The sequence below is a fragment of the Triticum urartu genome, chromosome 1A (assembly GCF_056163025.1).
Source record: "Triticum urartu cultivar PI428250 chromosome 1A, HENAU_Tu73, whole genome shotgun sequence".
Lineage (NCBI taxonomy): Eukaryota > Viridiplantae > Streptophyta > Magnoliopsida > Poales > Poaceae > Triticum > Triticum urartu.
The window spans coordinates 3,088,343-3,110,394 of record NC_141873.1 but is presented as its reverse complement, the minus strand read 5'-3'; positions in this window follow the sequence as shown (position 1 = coordinate 3,110,394).

The following is a 22,052-nucleotide window of genomic DNA, read 5'->3' as shown; positions in this document are numbered from 1 at the left end:
CTTAGCAGAAACAATACAATGGAAATTCGTAGGCATTGGATCAATGATTTGTTGGATGATATTCATCATGGAACAGTTATAACCTAGGGCGATACGGCACTAGCTCCAGTTCATAAATATAATGTAGGCATATATTTCGTAAATAGTCATACATGCTTATGGAAAGAACTTGCATGACATTTTTTTGTCCTAGCCTCCCGTGGCAGTGGGGTCCTATTGGAAACTAAAGGATATTAAGGCATCCTTTTAATAGAGAAACGGAACAAAGCATTAACATGCGGTGAATATATGAACTCCTCAAACTACGGTCATCGCCGGGAGTGGTCCTGACTATTATCACTCCGGGGTTGCCGGATCATAACACGTAGTAGGTTACTATAACTTGCAAGATCAGATCTAGAACATGAACATAATGATGATAATATAAACAATTCATATCTGAATTCATGGCACCCGGGCCCAAAGTGGCAAGCATTAAGCATAGCAAATTCATAGGAATATCAATCTCAGAACATAATGGATACTAGGGATCAAGCCCTAACAAAACTAACTCGCTTACATGGTGAATCTCATCCAACTCCTCACCGACAAGCGAGCCTACGAAGGAATTACTCACTTTCGATGGGGAGCGTCATGGAATTGGCGATGAAGAAGGGTTGGTGATGAAGAAGATCGAAGATCCCCCTTCCCGGAGCCCCAAACGGACTCCAAATCTGGCCTTCCGATGAAGAACGGGAGATGGCGGCGGATCCATCTCGTGAAACACGATAATTCTTTCTTCCCTATATTTTTCTAGAAAAATAGGATTTTATAGCGCTGGTTTCAGGGTCTGTGGGGCCACCAGGTGGGGACAATCCACCTGGGCACGCCTTGGTGGGTTGTGCCCACCCAGGTTCCCCCTTCCGGTGGTTCTCAGCTCCAGAAATTCTCTCTTAATGTTTAAAAAATCCTCGCAAAGTTTCGTTTCATTCCGAGAACTTATATTTCTGCACAATAAAAACATCATGGTAGTTCTGCTGAAAACAGTGTCAGTCTGGGGTTAGTTTCATTTAAATCATGCAAATTAGAGTACAAAATAAGAGGAAAAGCGTTAAGAAAAATAGATACATTGGAGACGTATCAACTCCCCCAAACTTATACCTTTACTTGTCCTCAAGCAATTCAGTTAATAAACTGAAAGTGAAAAAGAAAAAACTTTTACGAAATCTTTTGCTCTTGTTTGCATAAATAAGCTTAAACAGCATCTAGGTTTTGAGCTAAGATTATAACTAACCATGTCGAAAATAACTCTTAAAAAATTATATTAACTCAATGACATAATCAGCTAGCGAGCAATAATAAGATATCTCAAACAACAACACATTATCAAAGCAACCATGATATAATGTGACAATAATGGTATCTCGCTAGCCATTTCTAAGACCGCAAAACATAAATGCACCTCTAAAGTTCAAGGTGATGAATGGTTTTTTTTAACGGTGGATCGTATCATCCCAGGCCTCTGAATCACAGTGATGCATGCAACCAATTTACTAAGCAAAATGTCCAAAAAGGTCTAAGATTCCATACATGCTCACAAAGGGAGATAAAATAAAGTGAAAAAACAAATTGCCATAACTGGCGAAACTAGGCCAAGATGACTAAACACCTAGCATTTTCTTTTTCGAAACGAAGGCAAAATGTTTGCCTCATCCATTAAAAAGAAGAAGTTAGAGTGATATTACATTGATTCCCTTTATTACAAAGTCATTACTCTCCTGTCATTAGTTTACCCAAGTGCTTCGCGCCTGCGGCTTTCCAATGGGCCGCATCGTTCTTGATCATTTTGAAAATGACGAATGAAGGGGAAGGTTTGTGTCAAAAGACCCCTGCATTCTTTCATTCCAAATTTTTCACGAGACAAGCATAGCGATCGACACCATGGCCTTTGAAAATGGCGAATGGAGGCGAAGATTTGTATAAAATGACCCAAGAACAAAGCACTGCCACAATAACATGCTTGATAGTTCTCATGGGTGTCGAGCGCCACACTCGGATTGTGAAGGTGAAGCTTGATGACGTGCCTGTTCGGTTGCTGCATCCGATGCCTCTCCACCTGCAGCAGTCATGTCCTCGATCGCTTCACCACTTGCTTGATGTAGCCATTGATTTCTGATTTGGTGGTTATTTAGGTTGGACGTCTTGGTACGTTGTGATAGAAGAACGCGTGGACAGGCTCGCTCTAGCCAGTCCGCACAGAAGATTCAGCGTGGAAGCCAGGCCCTGATGCGCGGGCCAACAACAGAGAGTGAGATGAGAGATCGGAGAGGCAGTGAGCGTGAAAACTAGGTGGAAGTATATAGGTTTATTTTGGAAAAGGAGGCTTGCCCCCGGCCTCTACATCTGAAGTATACTAGTGGTTGGGGCGTGCCATTGGCACGCCTCCTGAGCGTTCATATGCGCACTTATCTAGTTTATGCACGTTGATGGGTCCGGGTTGATCTCTGATGGCACTTATACACACCAAAAGTGATTTGACTGCAGGTGAATATGCTTTGCTGAATTTAACCTCCCGATTGGTTCCAGAATTCATTACAAACTTGCTATTATGAGGAGCACATGTGCTCCTCTGTGTGGTAAACGTACGTGCGGCAAACCAAGACATGGAGCTCCCTTAATGTACTTGGACAGCAACGTCGTGGGAGAGACTTGCCTCCTTCCTGGATCTCCCTGTCAAGGGGTAGAAAAGGAAAAAAGTTAATTATTTACCTAGAGAGTGTATCTGCAAGCACGAAAGTCACTCCAATTTCCTAGGCAATTAGAGAAAATCTGTCAAACAGGTTACAGTTCAAGATGAACAATTGTGTTCTTTTAAGATCCCAAGAAGAAAAGAATCATCCGCAAGTTCTATGATTTATAATACTTACCAAAATAACTTGATGCCCCCTATGTGACCTGAATTGTCCAGTGCCTTAGCTGAATCTGTTTTCAAAGTTATCTGACCCCATGCTGCATCATCACAAAATATCTTTAATAAAGAACAATGCCTCACATTGAAAAAGCCACGCTACTATTGCTCTTTACTATAATACACATCTTTGTTTACTGTTCCGAGTATAAAATGTGTGCAGTGAGATATATAATAGAATATGGATTTTGCATTTGGTCATATCTATGGCTGAACTAAGCCAAGACTTGGTCTAGCCTGAATAATTCTATTACTTATTGAAAGAACAGTAAGTGGTCGGGCCCTTCCCCGGACCCTGCGCAAGCAGGAGCTACGTGCACCGGGCTGCCCTTTTTACCATCGAAAGAACAGTGCAAAGTTCCAACAAATACAAAATTCCTTGGTCTTAGCGGATTCCAAAATACGCCACCTAAAGATGAGCGGACAGTTGTACAGAATTAGAAGAGAGAAAAAACCTATGACCGCTCAGGAAACTGCCATACATGTAAATTTAACAGAAGACTGGGAAGTTCTCTAAATGCTTATTTTCTAGTACCCGAATTACTTAAACTTATGGACAGTGTGTATGATACCTAAGAAGTGTATAGATGAAAAAGTGTTTATAAGCTCCAAGTAGTTTTGGTGCATGTAGCATACAGGAACTATATCTTCTACATGAATAGTGGATATTAGTAGTATTAGTTCTATTCATGGAAATTATTCAGTAGGGTAGCATTTCATTCTGTAAAAGCTGTAGAGGGCTATTTAAATTTTGAAACATTGAGTACATGGCATGGTGGAGAGTACTGGTGTACTGGACCATACCAACTTAAGAGCTCCTTAATAATACTATGGTCTGCCATCATATTCCCCTTGACTAAAACTCCACTTTTCATTCTTCAACACTCCTTCAGGAACACTTCAGGTATATATCTTCATGGGGACTACCAGAAACTGAAGCACATGGTATCATGCAAGAAGCATAAATATAGCATTAGTAGTCGTATGAAACATGCCAACCTTGTGACCCAGTTCTGGATTATGGTCAGGTGGTTAATCTAGGATTCAAATCAAACAACTTTTGTATCCGTCAACTCTGAAAGATTTTAAGTGTTATCTGTTGAGCTACTCTTTTAAATATATTTCACTCAATTTTGGCTGTTGTTTTTCCTTCTGGACAGGGCGGGATGGCTATGGAAGTTTACAATTTATTCAGAAGAATATATTTAAATAATTTTAACCTATCCCATGGTTGAACTCTTGGAAAATGATATAAAGTTGGGTCCCATTTGTCTGGTTCAACCTGACTTGTTATGTGGGGTTGTGTGGCCATATAGATGGTGAAGTTGCCGTTCCAAAATACCTGCGTTTCAGATCCCTTGCAGTATGGTAGTGCCGTTGAAACAAACAAAACAAATACCACATTAGAAGTTTGTACCTCTTACTGACGATGATGGCCAATCACCTCGCTGTGTGAATATTTATGGTAACTGTTTATCTCTTGAATGGCCAGAAGTTGGAAACTATGGTAACTGTTTATCTCTAGAATTAATAGACTAATGTAATATTTATACATCCATGGCCAGAGTTGTATCATAATAGTCTACATACACAAGGTACATGGATGGAAACAGGGGTGCGTACCTCAGTGTTATATCAAGTATATTATAAGTAAACATATATCCTTTAGGTTATAATTTATTTACAGCATGTAGACTGAATCTGTTAATTTACTTTACAGAACCATTAAAAGATGCCCATATGACCACATTAAATTCCTAATGAAATAGAGTTGTCGATGTCAAATAACATGGGCATAAACGAGAGAAGAATATCCATAAGCATCATGTTGTTCCTAGACTAACATAGATTGCTATTTTTCTTAAATAGGATATCAATTTTTTTGTGTGAATTCCATTCAACAAAGAATATAGAAGGCTTACTATCCCGAGTTTCTTTCGGAAGACCTTAAAGACTCGACATGTTGAACGACTGAAAAGATGACCTTAAAGACTCGACCACGTGCTGCTAGCCATGGCAACAAACACCTACAGATAACGAATGGCCAACGCGAGTATTTAAGAACATACTACAACAACAGGTTTAACTATTTTTGAATTTTTTTAAAAAAATGAATTGCTGAATATTCTTGGAAAATTGGACATTTTCTGAAATTATGAACAATGTTTTTAATATTCCATCCAATTTCAAAAAATAGCATGATCAAAATCTGAAACCGCATCATTTTCTGAAGACATGAACATTTTATGAAAACACAAACGTTTTTTGAAGTTGTGACCGAGTTTTAGAAATGGAACATGTTTTGAACATTCCGAACAATTTTATAAAATTCATTTTTAAACGTGGACATTATTTTGAATTTGTGAACATTTTACTAAAACAAGAATATTTTTGAATTTGAAATATTTTTAAAATGCATTTTTTCGAAAATACCAAAAAAATATGTCCATAATTTCGACAAAAATGGGAACGAGAATTTATTCCAAACATTTTAAGAAACATGGACACAATATTGTAATGCTGAATGTTTTTCAAAAATTAAATAAAACAAAATTCTCAACTTTTTACTCCCAGTGCAGCAGATAGTCAAAATAAATAAATGGAAGGAAAAACGAAACGGGCCGGCACGGTTTTGTGCGCTCCATGCGCAGGTCTAACTATCTGCCGCACTGTGCATCAAATAGTGTCTTTGCAGCTTAAGTGGGCTGGCTATGCTGGGCCACAGCGTGTACGGCCCAAATACAAAAAATCTGGATTGCTAAAATAAAAAACAGGTGGACGCACAAATATTTAGTACTACCTCGGATAGAATAATAAATTTTGACGGTGAACGGATGAAAAAATTGGAGAAACGCACCTTGCTTTATTAAGTATATATAAGTATACTACAACATCGCCGAATATTCTTGGAAAATTGGAATTTTTTGAAATTATGAACAATGTTTTTAATATTCCATCCAATTTCAAAAAATAGCCTGAACAAAATCTGAAACCACATCATTTTTTGAAGACATGAACCTTTTATGAAAACACAAACGTTTTTTGAAGTTGTGACCGACTTTTGAAAATGGAACATGTTTCGAACATTCTGAATTTTTTTTATAAAATTCATTTTTAAACACGGACATTATTTTGAATTTCTGAACATTTTACTAAAAAAAGAATATTTTTTGAATTTGAAATATTTTTAAAATGCATTTTCTCGAAAATACCAATTTTTTTGAATATGTCCATAATTTCGACAAAAATGGGAACGAGAATTTGTTCCAAACATTTTAAGAAACGGGGACACAATATTGTAATTCTGAACATTTTTCAAATATTTGAAAATAAAACAAAATTCTGAAATTTTTACTCCCAGTGCAGCAGATAGTCAAAATAAATAAATGGAAGGAAAAACGAAATGGGCTGGCACGGTTTTGTGCGCCCCGTGCGATGGTCTAACTATCTGCCGCACTGGGCATCAAATAGTGTCTTTGCAGCTTAAGTGGGCTGTCTATGCTAGGCCACAGCGTGTGCGGCCCAAATACAAAAAATCTGGATTGCTAAAATAAAAAACAGGCGGATGCACAAATATTTAGTACCACCTCGGATAGAATAATAAATTTCGACGGTAAACGGATGAAAAAATTGGAGAAACACACCTTGCTTTATTAGTAGGTATAGATAAAGCATAACCGTCAAGCATCCAACAACATAAGAGTACAGGTAGAGGGTACAGATAAAAAATAAACGAGGTCCGGCCGGGGGCACAGCCAAACAAGCCCCAAAGACAAAAAAAGGCAACTCTAATCAGGCTCCGGTGGTGGGGGTGGTGATGGCGGGGCCATCGCGGCTGCGGAAGAGCGAAGTCCTGCGACGATGGAGTCAATGAAGCCACGATCACGCCGCTTGCTAAGCTGTCTCCAGAGTTGTAGAAATCCACACATTTTAAAGATGGCATCAGTGACACGACAAGGAATCACGTGCTTGCTCACTAGTTTATTACGACAATTCCAGAGGGTCCACGCCAGGGTACCCACTGCTACCCAAAGGGAGGGCCTACTAATGGGGGGTATAGGACCTCCCTGAACAAGTCTGGGAGATTATCATGGCACCATGTCCCACCCACGACATCCCGGAAGCAACTCCATAGGAATCGCGCCGCCGGGCACCGGAAGAAGATGTGGCTGGAGTCTTCCGGAACTCCACATAAGGGGCAAAGGCCATCACCCGGGCCATTGCGCTTCTGGACCTCCGTGCCCGAAGGCAGGCGGCCACAAACCCGTTGCCACAAGAAGATACATATCTTAAGTGGTAACTTGATCTCCCATAGTACCGTAAGTTTATTGGGACCCAGAGTCAGCAAGATCGCGCGGTATAGGGACTTAGTGGAAAATGTCCCACTCGGCTCAAGGTGCCACGCAACAGAGTCTGGTTCAAGTGAGGGAGTGTGCAGTGCCACACACTCCAAAAGCTCGTCCCACTGCTCTCGCCCAAGTTCCCTAAAGGTGCGACGAAAGGAGATGGTGCCTATGTCATGAAGGGTCGCTTCCACCGAAAGATGTGGGTGGGAGCAAATCGAGAATAAGGCATGGAATCTTTCCGCGAACGGTCTGGTTCTCGACCATCTGTCCAGCCAGAATAATGTATTGGATCCCGAGCACACAACAATCGACGTGCCGACCCGGAGGATCGGCATCAATTGAATAATTGACTGCCAGAACTGGGATCCCCCAACCCGGGGGGCAAAGGCGAGAGGTTGTCCACGCAGATACTTTGTGCGGATAATATCTAACCACAAACCGCCGGCACCCGTCTCTATGCGCCACATCCACTTGGCGAGAAGAGCGATATGCATACACTTCGAGGAGATAACACCAACGCCACCCTGATCCTTGGTCTTGCAGATCTCGGACCACTTGATCATGTGGTATTTCTGCTTATTCCCTTCTCCCGCCCAAAAGAACCGGGAGTGGTACTTGGCGATCTCCTGATGGAGGGATTCATCTAGACTATAGAATCCCATAATATACATGAGCAAGCTAATAAGGGATGAGTTCATAATAACCACCCGTGCTGCCTTGGAGAGCCACCGCCCTTGCCACGGTTCTGCCTGGAATTGGAGCTTGGAAACCGTAGGGCGGAGGTCCTTTTCCTGAAGGCGAACATCACTAATCGGCTCTGTTGGAAAAGGCAGTGCCTAGGAGGCGCTTAGGCACGCCTAGGCGCTAGGCAATGGCCAAACGCCTCACCTAGGGCATAAATGGAGGTCTAGCTAGGGAAAGCAAGGAATTGCCTATCCAAGCAAGAAATCATGCCACATACTGCACAGATATGCCAAGCAGGTTATATTCCAGTGGGAGTAGCCAGCAATAAACTTATTCATATGCCCTAAATTAATATCAACACCCACATAAAAATCACAGATACACTTTGAGTTAAAACTATATTGCCGCCTAGGCCGCGCCTAGGGCGCTTAGGCACCGCCTAGGCACTAGGAAAAGGCCAACCGCCCCGCTTACGCCTACCGCTTTTTCCAACCTTGCTAATCGGCATGCTAAGATAGGTTGTCGGGAAGGATCCCAAGCAACAGTTGAGGTGGTTAGCTATACTATTCGCCTCCTCCGCGGAGTATCCAAGCACCATCACCTCGCTCTTCGCGAAGTTTATAGTAAGCCCTGACATCTCCTGGAAACAAAGGAGCAAGAACTTGAGGTGTTGGACATCCTCATCAGATCCCTCCACCATCAGAATCGTATCGTCCGCATACTGAAGATGCGTGAGCCCCCCATCTCCAGTGAGATAGGGATAGATACCTCTAATGTGGCCAGCCCGCCTGGCCAAGTCCAAGATTGTAGCCAAGGCGTCAACCACCAGGTTAAAAAGGAAGGGGGAGAGGGGGTCTCCCTGACACACCCCCTGACCAGCAGGAAAATATGGCTCCACCTCTCCGTTGATGTTAATCGCCGTGCGTTCACTGGTCACTAATTGCATTAAGCGAGTAACCCAATGGAGGTTGAATCCGCGTTTCAACTTTACCTCCCAAAGGAAGGACCAATGTACTGAATAAGCCTTGTGAAAGTCCATCTTAAAGAAGACCGCGCGGAAGCATTTATGCCTAACTTCATGAAGGATTTTATGAAAGACTAGGATCCCATCCAGAATAAATCTGCCTTTAGTGAAGGCCGATTGGTTCAGGTGATGGATCCTAGAAGCAATAAGGGCCGCCCTAGTGGCGTACCCCGTAGCCAAAATCCGAAAGATTACGTTGGGTCGGTAATCGGCCGAAATTGCCTAATATCCGAAGCCCCTCGGATTTTCGGGATCAAGGATATGATCCCATAATTAAGGCGGGCTACATCAAGGGTTCCTCTAGAAAATTCGAGGAACAAAGTTAGGATGTCATCCTTGATGGTAGCCGAGAAGCCTGAAAGAAACGGACAACCGGGAGCCGACGCAGGATTCATAGACTTGACAAAAAGCTCAATTACTACTACTACTCGCTAAGATAAGATTGCATAAATTTAGTTTTTCTGGTTAAAGTGGCTGCCACAGGACCCAGTCCGATGTTTGGCCCGTCGAGCTAGTACGTCGTTTGCTTGGTCAACACAAAAAGCAGCCAAGTTTGTCCTTCACGAAGAAGTATCGTTGTGGAAGAAGTACAGTGTCACCTTCCCTGCAGTGCGGTGAAATTAGACCCACGTGGTCTTGGGTCCTCGATCGCTTCACCACTTGCTTGACGTATTATTGTACGCCATTGATTGTTGGTTTGGTAGTTAGCTAAGTTGGACATCTTGGTACGACTAGGAATGAATGTTTTTTTTAAAAAAGTGGATTGTATCATTTCAGGCCTCTGCATCAGAGTGATGCATGCAACCAATTTATTAAGCAAAAGATCAAAAAATGTCTAAGATTCAATACATGCTCACAAAGGAAGCTAAAATAAAGTGAAGAAAAAATTGCCAAAACCGGTGAAAATAAGCCAAGATGACCAAACACCTAACCTATTATTATTTTCGAAACGGAGGCAAAAACTTTGCCTCACCCATTATCTAAGAAGAAGTTAGAGTGATATTACATTGATCCCCTTTATTAATAAGTCATTACTCTCCCGTCATTAGTTTAACCAAGTGCTTCACGCCTGCAACTTTTCAAAGGGCTGCATCTTTCTTGATCATTTCGAAAATGACGAATGGAGGGGAAACTTTGTGTTAGAAGACCTTCACATTTGTTAGATAAAAACGAGATAAACGAGACACAAGAGCACACAGATTTTTACGTGAAAATCCTTGCGGGAGAAAACCACAGACGCACGAAGGCACAATCACTATGATGGAGGAGTATTACAAGCACGAGACGACCGACCGTGTTAGGTGCGACTACATGAGTATAAATAAAATTACAGGTGTTTCTAAAAAAACAAAATATTTATGGACTCGTGATTTTTTTTACCAAATAGTCAGAATTAGCCCTGAAAAAGAAACTACATAGTCAGAATGTATTTGTCTAAAAAAAAGTCGGAAGTTACATTTTGGGTTCCATCTGGGTACAATATAAGGAACCCAATACAACATAGGACATTTCTCAAAGCAATAAACACCCGTAGGAAATGAAATGTGTACTATCTTCTCAGGAGTTGATCACTGTGGCAAGGCCTTTGTTTGTTTTTTCGGGTTGTGTGCATTCTTGATGCCTTTGTGATATCTTATTGGTGCAGAGGTTAGGTGTAATTGGTATCTTCATGATATTATTATATTTCCCTTTAAAAAAAGCTCTCTGCAGTTGGCTTGGTGTGGTTTCTGATATTTGTTTGTGCACTGCCATTTTTAGAGTGGACCAGACTTATATGACCCTACTGTTTAATTTGACCATTAGGATCAGTATGTAGTACGTCCTATCCAGTGTGAGAGAATTCATTAAAACTAGTAAGTGCTATTAATTCAGTGTGAGAAAATCATTGCTACATATATGCTGTAGCTGGGACGCTGTTGGACTCTTAATTAGTAGCAGCAGTAGTGGATTTCATCTAGTAGTTCCTTCTCTGCCTTTTGATTTCTTGGCATCGTTGTTGCAGCTACTGTGATCAATTCAGGGCCTTATGTTTTAGCAGTTTTCAGGAGGCGTTGCTGTAAAGTACTATACCAAGAAGCCATTTCAGTAATCTAATCCTACTTATGTATTCATGTACGGCTGTGTATTTTTTAATCACCTATATGGCTGTTTTTCTTTTCGCGGGAAGATCAACACCTACATATAGAAATAGGACTCTTTTCCTACCATGTAATCTTAGCCGCATGATTATCATCTAAAAGCTAATATTATCTGTTATCTACAATTAACGTGGAGGCTTCAATGGTGCCTCCGATTAGTAAATATAATATATAAGATATAAGATATAAAATTGTGATGCAAAAAAATATTTGGATTCAAAATTTTGTTTGAATCCCTTCATACGCAAGAAATCCAAAATTCCAAGATTTTATGAAAACCGGTTCTTTGGGCCACTTGAGCGGCCGAGTCCTGGAGTGCATGGATGAGGTCATTCGCCAGATGCATGCAAGTAATGGATCAGTTGAGTGGATAAGTGCTGGACGGCATGTAGGAGTCAGTTGCATGTAGTTAGCTGGTTAGTGGCCGGCGTGCGTGCGTGCGTACCTGCGTGGATGCGTGCGTGCGTGCCTCCGTCACCGAGCACCTCCCCCCATGGTCTCTCCCCTCTTTGTAAGCCCCCACCCCTCCTCTCTTTCTGCATTTTAGAGCAAAAATTAGTTTAGAGCAAAATTTAGTTTATAGCAAAAAATTAGTTTTGAGCAAAAGATGTTAAGTAGTAGATGTTAGAGCAAAATTAAGTTTAGAACAAAAAATTTGGTTTACAGCAAAAGTTAGTTAGGGCAGTAGGGTTTAATTAGGGTTTTTGTTATCTTAAATGTTTTTTTAAAGAAAAATATGAAGAAAATGTTGTAGCAGTGCTGCTAGTAGTATATAGTGATACTAGTAGATGTTAATTAGGTTAGGGCAGTAGTGGTACTAGTAGATGTTAATTAGATGCTTTTTAGTTAGGGCAGTAGGTTAGTAGTGTTGCTAGTAGTAGTAGTAGGTTAATTAGGTTAGTAGTGCTGCTAGTAGTAGTGGTACAGTAGGTTAATTAGGTGAAGTTAAATGAATAACCTAAATGAATGAAATTAGTAGTTAACTGAATTTTTTTTTCATTTCATCATTATAGAGCACTAAAGTAAACTTAATTTTGTTCTATTAGTATTTAAATGAATTTTCTTCTACACTTAGTTTTTGAATTAGCTTATGAAATTTGGACATGTGGTTACTCGTGTATATTTAGACATATGTTGCAGTGTCGAAGATGGATATTTGAACACTGTTTCCAGGGAATGAAGCCGAGTGGCCTATGTTTTGCCGGAATGTTAATTCATTTCTGTTCCGGCAAATTGCAGGTTCTTGATTTGTCCACTTTTTAGAAAAAGATATGCCGAAATTTTTCGTGAATTTCGGCATGACTTGTGCTACAAACTAGGACATATCGAGTGACCTGGATTTGCCGCACCGGGAAGGAGTCAACATTCCTGCAAAGCATAGGCCTTTTTTTATGTCATTATTCATTTTATTAGGTTTAGAATTAATTGGCTAGATTTAATCGTAGGAAACATGGCTAGCAACGATGAAGGACAGGGTTCTGGTGACTGCGACACGTGTACCTGGCGGCAGAGGAATTTTTGAGGGAAGCCGACGATCAACAGTTGATGTTGCTGGGTCCACCTGTCACATCGAAGACTGAGACCGACATCGAGACCGGCGCTGAGACTGAGACCGGCATCGAGACCCGTGTTGAGACAGTTGAGACCAGCGCCGAGACTAGTGGAGCCAGTATAGAACCGAAAGTAAAGAGGCAACGGCTTCCTAACAAGCACATGACTACTAGACTGGTGGTCACGGAGGTGGATGACGGCAATTTTGAGCCAAACGCGCCCGCGGAAGCGCGCACGTGCTACGGCAATCAAATAGGTTGCATCGTACGCACAACTGCCACCATCAACAATGAGAAACTAAAGAAGATAGATAATATGAGGCCCTCCCTCCTAAAGAAGCTGCACCAGATATTCTTATTCCCGAGCCGGAATGAAAATGATTATAAAGATCCAGATAAGGACCCGACAATGAAGAAGATAAACGAACACGCCATGAGCAAGTTTAGCAACGCGTTGGCCGCCTCGAAAGCAAGGGTGAGACATCGGATCGTCAACAAAAAGGAACTCTACTCCGAGATTGTAAAGGATAATCCGACAATCACGACAGAGCACTTTGAAATATTCAAGGCGGCTTGCGAGGCCGAAGCTGCCAAAAAAAAGTGGAAGTACATGAAGGGGCTTCAACAGAGGAACATTGGGTGCCACCACCTCAGAAGCCGTGGTTACCACGGGAAGAGGTCCATATGGGCCAAGGAGGACGCAGAAGCTGAGAGTCTGGGCATCCCAGACCCCTTGGCGGAGTTCACCGTCCCGCAGGAGCGTGACATCCTCTGGGCCCGGCACTGTTGGGACCCAGTGAAGAAGGTTTTTGAGACGAACCCGGTCACGACGGAGTTCATGAGACTGTTGGTAATTTTAGTTTCTGATCAATTCGACTGCACGTTTGTCATATTTGTAAACGATTCTTGTGCTTTTGTAGAGAGAGCAGCACAGGATTGCGGCCGAAAGCAACTCGCCATCTGAGGCGTTGGCGAGGCCCAAATGGGATACTCCATTCAACCGGGCGTTGAACATATTGAAAGGACTTCCGGTGGAGACTCGACTGTCATATGGACGCGTGCACGGTGTCGGAGACGGCGCCATGTGGAAGAAATACTACCGTGAGACCACGGAGGAGAGAAAGTCACACGCGCACACCGCACGCGGATGAATGACCCTTTTCTAGTATATAAAGGACTAGCTAGGAGAGATAATCTTAGAAAAAGGAGGCATGATGGAGAGAACAAGGAGGCCGTGGATAAGTGAGGTGGCGCGATCCAGACCTGCTGGATGGCTGCTGGGCATCCCTAGGACGGTTGAGTTTAATGGCATCATGATGTTGATGAGCCCGTTGCACTTCCAGGAAAGGGCATTATTTGGCGGCACAGGTCTCTAACGGCATCCTGAGAATATGTGGCCGGAAGGCTTGGGACAAACCCAAATATTGCATTTTGGACAAATACTGCAAATCTTGAGATGTTGAATGATACCATGGATGCTCTTTGGTGGAGCTATCAGCAGCTTAATCTGGACATCAGACGATGCTTTGAATTCTGCAACATTTTCCCTAGAAGATCTAAGTTGAGAAGGGTTGACTTAGTTCGCCAGTGGCATGCGCAAGGGTTTGTAAAGACCAGTTGTGCATTTGAGGATATGGAAGATGTAGCTGAGGGTTACATTCAAGAGTTAGTATCATGCTCATTTGTGCAACCAGAAGGAAATCATTGCTTTACAATTCATGATCTGTTACGTGATTTAGCAAACAAGATCTCTGGAAGTGATTTCTTTATAATCCAGAATTTGAGCCAAACACAAGGCTGGAAAGATGTTCCTCAAGATGTTCGTCATCTGTTGGTTCAGAATTATGATTGGGAATTGATTAGTGAGAAGATCCTTAGATTTGAACATTTACGCACTCTAATTATTTATCATTTTGATGTTCATTAAAAAATGGAGAAGATTTCATTGAGAGTATATGCAAGAGGGTGCCAAAACTGAGGGTACTATCCGTGTAGAATATGATGATACCTCGAGTATTCAAGAAACGTAAACGTTTCTTGGTTCCAAAATCTATTAGTCAGTTATAAAGCACTTGCGGTATCTTGCTTTGAGGATGGGCTACTCATACAAGTCAATAGTTTTACCAAGCACACTAACTAAACTCAACCATATCCAGCTGCTAAATTTTGGTAAGAGCATGTTTTGAAATTTTTCCTTTGACCAACTTACCAACTTGCGGCACATATCCGTCCAATGCTCTAATATAGGCAGACTGATCTCACTCCAAACTATACCAACCTTCATAATAAGAAATGAACAAGGGTATGAGGTAAAGCAGCTTAGAGACCTAAACAAGCTTCGTGGCACCCTGAGGATCTGTGGTCTTGACAATGTTGAAAGCAAGGAGGAAGCTCTTGAAGCCAATCTAACTGCCAAGGAACAGCTCACAGTACTGGTATTGATATGGGATGTTGATGACACAAGGTGCAGTCTAGAAGTCCGAGCAGAGGTACTTGAGGGTCTGTGTCCTCCCACTGGCCTTGAAACATTGGAAATCATTGGCTACGAAGGTTTGAGGTACCCAGACTGGATGGTGTGCAAGCAAAATTGTGGCCCAAAGGACCTGCAACAACTTATTTTACACTCCTGTGGTCAACTGGGACCTGTTCCTGAACTTGAGGCTTTCCCTCATCTTTGTGTACTTGAGATTTGGTGCTGTAGCTGGGACGCCTTACCAGGCAATATGGAGCATCTCACGTCACTCAAAAAACTGTCGATTATTCGATGCTTGAGTATCTTTTCACTTCCAACACTGCCGCAGTCTCTTGAGGAGTTTACACTTGATTTCTGCAATGATGAATTTATGAAGTATTGTCAAACAGTTGGATATCCATGTTGGCAAGCGATTAATCACAACCCGAAGAAAATATTAACAGATGATTACGAGTAAGACTGTAACCTCCTTTGCTGCCTTGTCTTTCCACTTGTGTTTGGAGAACGTCACTTTTTCTGTATTTACAGTCTTACTAACTCTGGTTTGGTTTGTTCAGCCTTTTCTTTATCCTCAGACCACGACTCTGACGAGTCTGATGGGATTGCATGGCCCCGCAGGACGGTGGAGTTCTGATGGAATGAGTATGTTGCGAACTCCGCTTATGTTTGGTCAACCTCATCAGAGGAAATGAAAAGCGTGTAATATTGCGCCTTTTCTTTTTGTTCCTGATGAAGGAAGGCAAATGTCAGTCCGGCGAAAGGCTTATAAGTGTGTAATATTTCTCTCAGGTTTTCGACCGTCGACAGCTGTTCACAAGCACATCCGGATGGATGGAGTGGTGTCAATGACCATAAATGACAACTTTGAATGAGTCTGTTGATGTTTGCCGGAGAATCTGAAACCTTATAGTATCATGCCTGGAAAAGATAAACTGTAATTTTATTCAGTTATATGGCCAACACCTTCAGTTAACGCTTCAGTGATCCAACGGTCCATCTCGCGCCTACCACTTGACTGCCGCTCGACAGCCACGAGTATTCTACAATCGAATTCTACTGTTTTGTACTGTTTTCATGGGACCATTCACTGTACAGGAGCATGTCCTTTCAAAGTTTCCTTTTTTCTGGTTCCTGTCTCCTTTTCAGGACCATCTTCCCATGAAGAATTGCTGGTTCATGCTCTGCTTGCTCCAGTTACTAGTTGCTCATCTTCAACAACAAGACCCTTCAAAAGCCGTTGCCTGGTCATAGAGCAAATGAAAAACCTTGTAATTAATATTGGGCCTTTTGTTCGTCAAGGAAGGCAATGTCAGTCCGGCCACAGGCTTATTGGCGGGATGCTGCTGGGTTTTTTCAGGCTGCAACCATCGACAGTTGTTCATCAGCATATCCTCATGCACGGAGTGTTTAGAGCAGAGTAGTCTGCATTACCTACTGAATTTGCGAACATGCTCTGCATTATCTACTGAAATTGTGAACATATGCAGTTGAATTAAGTTTGTATCTTTGCCACTTCCAGTAGTGGAACGGGTACTAAGTACATAGCAGCCGGGATCGAAGAAAGCAGCGCTTCTCTTCGTCCTCACTGTCATGTGCGACAGTGCTGGAACCTCCCCTATATGACTGTTCTTAAGCATAGTACACGCAGATCATCCACTTCAACACACCACCATATGACTGTTCTTAAATCTTAAAGCATACCATGAAGTTCAACACACTACCGCACATCAACTAGCATGATACCAATCATTACCGACATGGAAAAAACAGTAGCTACCTCAACATCAACTAGCATGCTACAAATCCATCACCACTAGCTACTACAACACCACATTCTCACAAATCGGTAGTATACAATGTTGCAACATGGTCACTGATCTAATCCTACCACATGCTCACATATCTAGCTAGAACGAGAAGAGAGTAGGTGGTGATCGAACTCATAGCCATTGGTGCAGCTCGAAGGAGGTGGGGAATAGGTTGGAGAAGAGGAGGACGTGAGTCGCCATCGCCGTGTACGGCTGAACGAAAGAAGAAGCGTCTCTTGCCTACTCATCGGTGTCGATGTGTGCAGGAGGGAAATCTTGAAGAGGGGGGGGGGGGGGGGGGGTGGCAGGAGTTTGGACTATGAGGTGAAGGTGACTATATAGGGCGACCGAATCGGTGGGAGCTGACCCCAATTCATCCTGGCGCTTTTTTGGAGACGCGAGAGTGCTCGCACCATCTCCGTGGTCATACGGTATTGGTGTCGCGTTCCCCGCTCATGCATCGCCCAAACCTAGCTGAGGTTGTTAAGTTATGGAGAACAATTAATCATACTACTAGAAAAACTGTGTTCGCCGAGTGCACTGCCCTGTGTCATGTTCCCTTTCATGGGCTTGATACGTCTCAAATGTATGTAGTTTTGAACAAGTTTGCTTAACAAGTTCAATTTTAAAAAAGACCTCGATCAAAACTCTACAATTTTTGCACTACGAAAACATATTAGTATTCAACACGGTGACCATACAAGAAAATGATCATTGTACCGTAAGATATATTATTGTAGCATCGTCTCGACCAACTAAAAAAACATATATTTTCAAGCAACCTTACAGTTCTTTTACTGAAATCTAAAAACGCACCTGCTCAATCTGATTGTTCATCTAGCTTAAAGAATCCAATATTTTATGTCAGGGAATAAGATGTGGAAATGTTCCCCGCAAAAAAAAAAGTGGAAATGTTGATGCCGGAGCGATGAACGGTTCTCGGCGTCGACCGAGGAAAGGCTGAAGTTGTGTAATAGACGTGTGACCAACCGATTAATTAAGTCTCGACGACTAACGGCCTCCACACAGGCATCTCTCAACCGATTAAGACGCGGCGACTGACCAACGACTTCAAGCGCTGCCTATCAACCTATAACCACATCACCGTCTAGCACTCTAGCTACACCACCACACATAAAATCGCCGGCCGGCCAGTCGTTGCATGCATAACCTCCACAAATCGGTCCACGAAAGGCCGCCTTCGTTATTGACTGGCGATATGCATGACGACGTACGGACGACTCGCTGCTGCTGCACATGCATCGCCGTGGAATGATAAGCTCAAAGAGAAAAATATCGCCATGGAATCAACGACTTCAACCCTAGCCACATTCGTCCCTTCTAAGAACTCACTCTTTTTGGTAGCACAACGGAATTGAAACCCCGGCCTTCCTATAGCTAGCTGCACCCATCGGTGATAACCGCCACCACCTGTTCACCATCACCATGCATCGTTCGCCTTCCGTGTTCGTCTTGCTCCTTATGGCGGCAACTTGGAGCAGCTTGTTCCCCGCCAACGACGCAAGGCATCTTGAACCGGCCCATGCGGCCGGTGGGAGGTGCATAGGGCGCGAGAGGGATGCCTTGCTGGTATTCAAGCAAGGCATAGACGACGACGTCGACGACTACCTTGAGTCGTGGCAACTAGGGCGCCAGGATTGCTGCCGATGGAAAGGAGTCACCTGCGACGAGGTAACCGGCCATGTCATCCAGCTTGACCTTAGCCACAAGACTTTGGTAGGCCAGATGAGAAATTCCTTGCTTTCTCTACAACATTTGGGGCACCTCGCTCTCAGCTGGGTTTCCCTGTGTATGCATAATAGCCGTCTTGAGTTCTTGGGTTCTTTTAATAACTTGAGACACCTCGATCTCTCCTACATATCTTGTGGGTCAGTGCTTCCTCAGATTGGCAACCTGTCAAAGCTGGAGTATTTTGAGATCACCAGCACTTATTTTTTTCGACAAAGGGACAACTGGGACAGCGCACGATGGCTTACGAGTTACGAGACATCTCATGGCTAACCCGTACTGCATCTTTGATATGAATCGAACTAATCTTGCATTTCTCTCTTATTTCTCTCTTTTTTTTTCTTCTTCCGGGCTTGGTTGTGCTGCGGGCCTGCGGCCCCAGCAAGCTGGTTGTATCGTGTGATCGGTCATTGCTTTAGAATATTGAGCGGGGAGAAACCCTTTATCATCATTGTGTTGGAATATGTCATGTATGTGTACGGGTTCATGTTGAGTTTACTGGGTGATCAAGATGATCTAGGAGATCTACCGACTTTGTTAGATATTAAACAATGTTCAGATTAAATAGTGGTCAGATTAACTATTACGTTGTTAGATATTAAAGAGAGGGTAAGAGGGAGCATGCTAAAAGTACTCTTTTGTGTATGCATGTATGTATGAAAATGTTCATTAGTAATATCAAATAAAATTATAAAAATATCCAACGATTGTAAAAATGAAATAAAAATATCCAGTGATTGTAAAAATGAAATGTTCACTCAACTCCGGAGAGTTGTTCCAATAAAAAAAACATGTTAGGCATCTCCAATGCCGCCTCACAAAACGGACATAGTATTTGTTAGTAGACGAGCCCGGACATAGTATTTGTCCGTGGACTAGCCCGGACTCGTCCGCGATGTAAGCTGATCGTCCAAGTCTTGCCCCATACCTCCACCGACAGTATAAACAAATTCAGACATAATTCATGCAAACATGACGGAATTCATGCAAATGTACATAAGTTCGAACATAATTTACATAAACCGGACGACATTTCATCCGTTAGACTAATAAAACTTCAAAACAAAATAAACTAACTTGTAGCAGAAGGTGACATCGTACGCATGGCCAGGCTAGACAGCGGCATCTCCATCGTCCTCCGTGCTGTTGTCGTCCTTGTCGTGGTCCTTCCAACGGCGGAATGGCACGGGGACTGTCGGTGTCAAAACCGGCGGATCTCGGATAAGGGGTCCCGAACTGTGCGTCTAGGCGGATGATAACAGGAGACAAGGGACACGATGTTTTTACCCAGGTTCGGACTCTCTCGATGGAGGTAAAACCCTACTCCTGCTTGATTGATATTGATGATATGGGTAGTACAAGAGTGGATCTACCACGAGATCAAGGAGGCTAAACCCTAGAAGCTAGCCTATGGTATGATTGTTGTTCGTCCTACGGACTAAAACCCTCCGGTTTATATAGACACCGGAGAGGGTTAGGGTTACACAGAGTCGGTTACAATGGTAGGAGATCTACATATCCGTATTGCCAAGCTTGCCTTCCACGCCAAGGAAAGTCCCATCCGAACACGGGACGAAGTCTTCAATCTTGTATCTTCATAGTCTTAGAGTCCGGCCAATGATGATAGTTCGGCTATCCGGACACCCCCTAGTCCAGGACTCCTTCAGTAGCCCCTGAACCAGACTTCAATGACGACGAGTCCGGCGCGTATATTGTTTTCGGCATTGCAAGGCGGGTTCCTCCTCCGAATAATTCATAGAAGATTGTGAACACCAGGATAGTGTTCGGCTCTGCAAAATAAATTCCACATTCCACCGCAGAGAGAATAATATTCACACAAGTTCGATCTGCTGACGTATTTCGTGATACGACGTCACATCACGGCCAAGCCTTTACTCGAATTGTTTTTATTGTTCCACCTCAGCGCGTTTAGCGAAGTGATTTCCTTGGCACGTCTTATCAAAGCAGAGATCGTGTCCCCTTATTCCGGGATTCTCATCAATACGGACGTGGGTAACCCAACCGCGCCATTGATTGCGGCGCTTGGGAGATAAGCGAGTTTTACCGGGCTGGTGGAGACGTATAGTTTCGTCCGCCCATATATAAGAGGATAAGGATCCACCTTTTTACCTACGCCTTCTTCCTCCTTTGCTTATCCATCTCCTGCGCACTCGAGCTCCAGCGCCCAAGTCCGCACATCTCACCTCAACCTTCTCCAACCATGTCCGGAGCGGGAGGCAAGTGGATGGCCTCCTCCGTCACGGAGGGGCACATCAAGAAACTGCGCAAGGCCGGATATTTGTCCAGCGATATCGCGCACCGGCTCCCCGACGAGGGGCAGCTCATCCCCACCCCCGGGCCCCATGAGAGGGTGGTTTTCCTTCCCCATTTCCTCCGCGGACTGGGCTTCCCACTCCACCCCTTTGTCCGGGGGCTCATGTTCTACTACGGCCTGGATTTCCATGATCTGGCCCCGAATTTTATCCTCAACATCTCGGCGTTTATCGTCGTGTGCGAGGCCTTCCTCTGCATCCAGCCCCACTTCGGCTTATGGCTAAAGACCTTTAATGTCAAGCCGAAGGTAGTGGGGGGCAGCCAAGCGGAGTGCGGAGGCGCCATGGTGGGCAAGATGCCCAACGTCACCTGGCTCGAGGGCTCCTTCGTGGAAACCATCAAAGGGTGGCAATCGGGGTGGTTATACATCACCGAGCCGCGTGACCCCGAATGGGTAGCGGCCCCCGAATTCAGATCTGGCATCCCCACGTGGCTCACCTCCTGGAAAGAGAAGGGCCTGCTGTGGGGCGATTCGGAAGAGCTGACCGGACTCCAATCCTGTCTCCAAACCCTGGTGAACAAGAAGCTCAAGCTTGTCAACGTAATCCAGGTCATGCTCATCCGCCGGATTCTCCCCTGCCAACAGCGGGACTTCAACTTGTGGGAGTTCGATCCGACGCAGCACCAGACTTTGAGCGGGCTCTTCGACACTACGTACGAAGAGGCCTGGAGGGTGCTGTTCAAGGGCGCCGAGGCTCCCGCATCCGCTACCGAAGATCGCGGATTCAGCTCGTAGCGTCCGGCTGGCGAGGTAAGCTATGTTATCCTTTATGGGACACTTGCTTTTCATAGTTTGACTCTATGCAGGATCTAAACTCCCAATACCTTTAACAGGCCTGGCAGAAGACGTCCGGACAGGTTAACTGTCCGGCTCCCCTTCCAGAAGACCCAGCGGATGCCCGTTTAACAGGGCTGCTGGTCCCGGCGCCTTACATGGTGCCGGAGAAGAAGGCCAAGAAGAAGGCCACGGGAACCCGGAGGAGTTCCCGGCGCCAGGTG